Below are 6,000 nucleotides of genomic sequence, written 5' to 3' on the forward strand. Positions count from 1 at the left end.
TTCCCAGTCCAGCAAAATCTCCATCACAAATACCCCTTCCAATTTCACAACCACGGTAAATCCCCAAGCCAAGCTCATTGTCTGCAAATTGGGGATGACCTCAGGCAGGGCCCAGATTTCTGTGTCCAGCTAGTTCTGAAGAGAGGTGGGAAGAGAGAAGCCAGGGAGAAGGAGGGTGGTCCCAGTCTGTGCCAGGGGAGGAGGGGAAGAAGGAGGAATTCTTGGTAGCCCCTTCCCACTGTGCTCCTACAATGAGCTGCACTTCGGGCCAGGGACCAGGCTCACGGTGCTAAGTAAGGAGGTTGCTCCAGGGGGGAGGGAGGATGGGCTGCCCAGCCTGGATGACCTCCTGAATCCTGGCTTTTGGGGAGTGGACGCTGGACCCTCCTGGGCTGCTCTCAGGGAAGGCTAAGTTTGTGCCTGAGTTCCCAGGGCTGTGTGAACACCGAGCTGTATTTTGGCAATGGTTCCAAGCTGACTGTGCTGGGTCAGGAGGGCAGCTGGGGTCCCTGAGCGCTCGTTCGGGCGGGCTGGAGAGAGGTGGGCTGCTGCCCATCTCCATTTGGGGCTGTGCTCGGGGTCGGTGGGGACCTGGGCTGAGTTTGGGACATCAGGAGAGCGCAGCGGCGGTTTTTGTCCTGGGCCTCAGGGCTGTGAGCAACGACCCTCTGTTCTTCGGCGAGGGCACCCGGCTGACTGTGCTAGGTGAGCGGGGTGCCCTGGGGCGTTAGCGGAGCGGGGCGTTCAGGACGCCAGCAGGGCCGCGGGACCCCTTTTTGTGCTGAGCCCAGAAGCTGTGAGCACTGAAACTCAGTACTTCGGCGCGGGCACCCGGCTGTCGGTGCTAGGTGAGCGGGGACGCTGCCGCCGGGGACGGGGCGGGACGCGCGGCGGGTTTTTGCGCGGCGCTGGGGGGCCGTGACTCTCCCCCGGTTTTCGGGCCGGGCACGCGGCTCCTGGTGTTAGGTGAGCTCGGGCGGCGCGCCTCGGTTTGGGTGGGGAGCCCCGGGGCTGTGCTTTACAGGCGCCGCCCTGCCCTTCGGGGCCGGCAGCCGGCTGACCGTGGTGGGTGAGTGTCCGCGGGCCCGGCAGCGACGGCGGGGCGGGATGGAAGGCGGCGAGCGCGGGGCGGGGCGGCCGCGGGCACCTGGTCCCCTCGCAGCACTGAAGCGGGGCGCTGGCACCCGGGAGCGGCCTGGAGCTGCGGGGGTTTGAGTGCGGGGCTTCTCACTGTGTTCCTATGAGCAGTATTTTGGCCCAGGCACCAGGCTCACGGTCATAGGTAAGATTTGGATGCCTCCCCTCCTTCCAGCCCGGCTCCTGGGGGGTCCCCAGAGATGGGTGCTGCGGGCTGGAGCTGGGGCGCGTGTCCATTTGTCCATCTGGGGGTCAACTCTGCAAGGGAGGTGGGGAATATTGGGTGGGGAGGGTTTTGGGTAGGGATAATCCCGGGACGGGAATTTAGACAGAGGGAAAGGGGGGCTTTGGTCTCTTTGTTTCTGAGATATTTAGGGTGAGCATTGGAGAAAGAGGATTTACTGGGACTCTGAGAGCTGCTTGATTGGAGAAAAAGACCGAGGAGGGCAATCTGGGCTGGGGGAAGGGCAGGAGGGTGTAGCTGATGCAAAGGGGAGAATGAGCCCGAGGGGCAGAAACAAGCAGGAATGAGCGCAGGATGCGGCCCCCTGCACAGCCGGCTCCTGGGAGGTGCAGATGGAGGCTTCCACTGAACACAGGAGAAAAAGGATGACAAACAAGAGTGTGGAACAGAGAGTGAGAGAGAGAAACACGAGGCATGAGGGAGAGAAAATCAGCGGGGTTTGTTGATTTGCCGTTTAGAAGTTTAGATTTGAAATTAGCTTTAAAACCTCTTCCTCTCTTCCTAAGCCCCAGACCCCTGAGGGCCAGGCTGCGTGTACAGCACACGGGGGCTAGATGGGAACCTGGGCCACTGGGTGGATTTACTCACCAAACGTACCCCCCTCATCCCCTAGCTGGAAATCTCCCTCCTCACACCACATCTTCTAGGTTAAACAGCCAGGTGGGGCAGGACATACATGAAAATGCAGATACTTTGCTTGTGAGCTGAGGAACATTCCCTGGAGGATCTTAGGCTCTTTGTGCTGGAAAAGGACCTTAAAGGTCACCTGCTGTGGGAGTATTGAGCTTCCAGAGGGGAAGAAACCCTCAATACCAGTATATTTACCTGGATGATTTGACAACAGCAAGGGTGCTTGCAGTTAGGCGAATTAAGATGGAGCCAATGAGGATCAGCTGAAGTGTTTGTTCCCAGAGGAAAGCTGGGTTTCTGTAATCAGCCAGGGTGGAGAAAAGCAGGAGACCTCAGAACCAGGTAAATCTGGGTCCCAAGCCCTGGCCCCTTAATGATCCAGGACCTCGGAAAAATGAATCTGTGTGCACAGGTCACACACCCAGGAAGCCAGCCCGCTAGTCAGGTCACATCCAGGGAAATGTGAAGAGTCGGTTAGAAGAACATTTTCTCCATCTTCCAGCCTAAACTAGATCTCTTTAGAGTGAGTTGTCTTCCTTTTAACAGAATTGCTCAGAAACAAACAAAACAATCGATAAAAAGCAAAGAGCAGAATAACATGATTGTAGGAGGGCCGAGAAGCAGTGAGCCAGCCAGATGGAAAGGCCGCAGGGGCATTAACTGGACCGCCTTCACCTGGAGCCCTCGAGGACGCCCGCACGAGGGGCTTAGTTGTAGCAAGACAGCTGAGAGCAGAAGTTGCTCTGATGATCTCATGCCTATTGAGGAAGCTTGCTGGTAGGGTGAAGTAGAACACGTGGAATCAAAGGGACAAAGAAGGTTGAACATGCCTGCATTTGAAACACAGGGGGATGGCTATCTGCCTGAGCTGAGGAAACTCGGGGGTACCTGGAGGCAGAGGAATGGCTAGGATGACCTGCTGAAGCAGCAGAAAGAAAGAAAACCTCCCATTCTCATGAGCGCACCCTAATACAAAAGGCTGTCCTCACGTGGTGCCCCCCAATATGCCACCTGTATACTGTCATCTGAAGAAAACCCCACCCCCAAATGACCCCCTTAGCCCCAAATCCCCTTTACTCCTCGACCCCTGAGATTCACATACAAGTAACCCAGCTGAGGGCAGGGGCTTTCTGAACCCTTGTATCATTTCATCTCCACCCCGGCGCTGCACAGTCGGTGTTGGGATTCTCCCTTCACAGGCAGGAAAAATGATGCAGAGACAATGAGAGACTGTCTAAAGTCATGTTGGTGGGCAGAGTCAGTTCCAAGCTTTGAATTCCGTTCTTCTGCCTCCAATCCACTGCTCTATTTAAATAACTACTACATATTATGGGGAGAAAAAGACAGGTGAGCTTTTCTTGATGGATAAGAAATCAAATAAGGGGAAAGAAGAGACATTACGCAGAATGTTGGGCAGTGCCATTTGTAAGGCCACCTTAGGGGCTGGGGACACAGGAGACAGGGCTGTCGTAGGGTCAATACAAAGGCCAGGCAGGCCGAGGGAGAACAGTCACAGAGGAGCGGGTGGTGACCCCCAAACAACCAACCAGGACCTACTACCACGTGATTTCCTTTTACGATGACCCCGTGGCCCCCTTCCCTGTGCCCCCAACTCACACGCACAGCCGGCCCTCCGGGCACCCATGCTCCCAACCCCCTCTCCCTTCCAGACGACCTGAGCAAGGTGACCCCACCCAAGGTGGCTGTGTTCGAGCCGTCAGCAGCAGAGATCTCCCGGACCCAGAAGGCCACGCTCGTGTGCCTGGCCACGGGCTTCTACCCCGACCACGTGGAGCTGAGCTGGTGGGTGAACGGGAAGCAGGTCGAGACGGGGGTCAGCACGGACCCTCAGCCCCACAAGGAGGACCCCAGCCGCAACGACTCCAGCTACTGTCTGAGCAGCCGGCTGAGGGTCTCCGCCAGCTTCTGGTACAACCCTCGCAACCTCTTCCGCTGCCAAGCCTGGTTCCACGGGCTCTCGGACAAGGACGAGTGGAAGAAGGACAGGCCCAAACCCGTCACCCAGAACATCAGTGCCGAGGTCCGGGGCCGAGCAGGTGAGCCGCTCCGGGAGGGTTCGGCAGGGAGGGAGGCAGAGCAGACAGAGGGGGAGGTCCAGGGAGGAGAGCAGAGAGACTAGGTGCAGAATAAACGGGAGGGTGTGGGAAGCCCCCCGTGAGGGAGGACAGGGCACCTCGGGCTACTTCCTCCCCCACATCCCAGATCGTCAGCCCAACTCAGCTGTGCTGAAAGGTCCCCCTCCCTACGCGCCTGCACAGCTCAGGGTCTGCGCAGTGGGTCCTCATCCCCTTCACTGCTGCCATGTTCCATGACCTTCGAGGATGCTGTGACCACATCGCCAAAACAGAAGGAAGGCGCTGCTGGGACTCTGACCAGAGGCTGCCCTGAGCCTGGGAGTCTGTGCTGACACAAGTCTGGCTTAGTTTTTTGTTTTTCTTGGTTCTTTTGGAAGCAGCTCAAAATCCCACACATTTGTTATTGTAGAGTTTTGATGGGTCAGGAATGTGGGTATAACTGAGCTGGCTCGTCTTCCTCAGGAGGCTGCAGTCGGGTGTCAGCCACAGCTGGAGTCTTCTCTGAAGGCTCGACTGGAGAGGATCCACTTCCAAGCTCACGTGGTTGTTGGCAAGAGTTAGCACCTTGCCAGCTGTTGGGCTGAGGAAGGCTGGCTTAGTTTTGAATCTGCTTTTGAAGCTGGACTCTCTCATCCATTTCCCTCCCCCTTTTTTCTTTCAGACTGTGGCCTCACCTCGGGTAAGTGGCCCCCTGCTCCTTTGTCTCCATCTCCCATGGTCTTTGCTCTGGAACCAGAGAATGCAAACCCCATGAACCCTGGTGGGGCATGGAAGGGTGGGTGGTGCGTGGGCAAGGAGACCGGAGATCCCTGCTCACAGGTACCTACCTGCTCTCCCTTCCTGCCAACAGCGTCCTACCAGCAAGGGGTCCTGTCTGCCACCATCCTCTATGAGATCCTGCTGGGGAAGGCCACCCTGTATGCTGTGCTGGTCAGCGCCCTGGTGCTGATGGCCATGGTAAGGATGAGGGCAGGATGGGACAGGTGATTGAAGGGAGAGGGTGAAATGTCATGAAGGGTAACTGAGGGGGTCTCAAGAGTCATGTCCTGGCACCTCAATGGAGTTATAGTGGGGCTGCCAGACGGGAGACAACATCCGAGGTCATCTAGAATGTAGCTTTAGAGGATGGGGAGAATCAACTAGCTCTACCCGAAATCAAGCCCTAGAGTCAGCTTCCTCTGACCCACTCGTACTGTTCGGTGACCCCTGGCACCCTGACAATGTCCTCTTTTCCTCAGGTTAAGAAAAAAGATTCCTGAGACCAGCTCCAAAAGTGCATCCTGAGTCATTCTTCATCCTCTCCTTGGATGTTCCTTAACATGTTTCCAGTCTGTGTTCCTCAAGGGTTTCTCTCTCTCCACCTTCTTTTATCTCCTTCCTACTTGGATGTCTGTCCCTTCTCTCAGCTTCCCTGCAGACTGAGCTCCTCCCCACTGAATCTGAAATTGATTAAAGTAATAAAAGTGTCATGGTGGGCTTGACTGTGTCCCAGGAGTGTCTATGGAGTTCTGCCCTTCCCTGTTCTACCTCTGATTTAGGGAAATCACCACCCCTCAGGCATACAGAGTGATGCACCCTCCTCTCTGACCAATGTCGATTCCTCCTGTTCGTCCTGATGGAGGATGGACCCCATGGTCCACACCTGGGTATTCTGGGCCCCAGTGGGTAGGGTTAGTTTGAAGGGCAAGGAGCTGGACTCTGGAAAACCTGCATGTTGATGGCATAAGGATGAATGGAGGTGAACCGTAACCCCCAGCTCAGCGCTGGACGGAGGACAGGGCGACCTGTAGGTTAGAATGTCTGATCATTTCTCAATTCCAGATTCGAGTTTCACTCCTTACGCATTTAGAGTTTATCTGTGTTGGTTCTTAACACTTCCATCTTGTCTGCTTT

The 6,000-nt window shown here is 56.3% G+C and overlaps 1 gene segment (V, D, J or C); it reads left to right on the top strand.

The window, feature by feature from the left end:
• Nucleotides 1-323: 323 nt before the first annotated feature.
• Nucleotides 324-5,578, top strand: LOC307191764 (T cell receptor beta constant 1-like). The segment is given in 7 exons: nt 324-327; nt 403-487; nt 650-705; nt 3,682-4,068; nt 4,769-4,786; nt 4,958-5,064; nt 5,346-5,578.
• The last annotated feature ends 422 nt before the right edge of the window (nt 5,579-6,000 follow it).

Source organism: Stenella coeruleoalba, assembly GCF_951394435.1.
Source record: "Stenella coeruleoalba genome assembly, chromosome: 9".
In the NCBI taxonomy this organism is placed as follows: domain Eukaryota; kingdom Metazoa; phylum Chordata; class Mammalia; order Artiodactyla; family Delphinidae; genus Stenella; species Stenella coeruleoalba.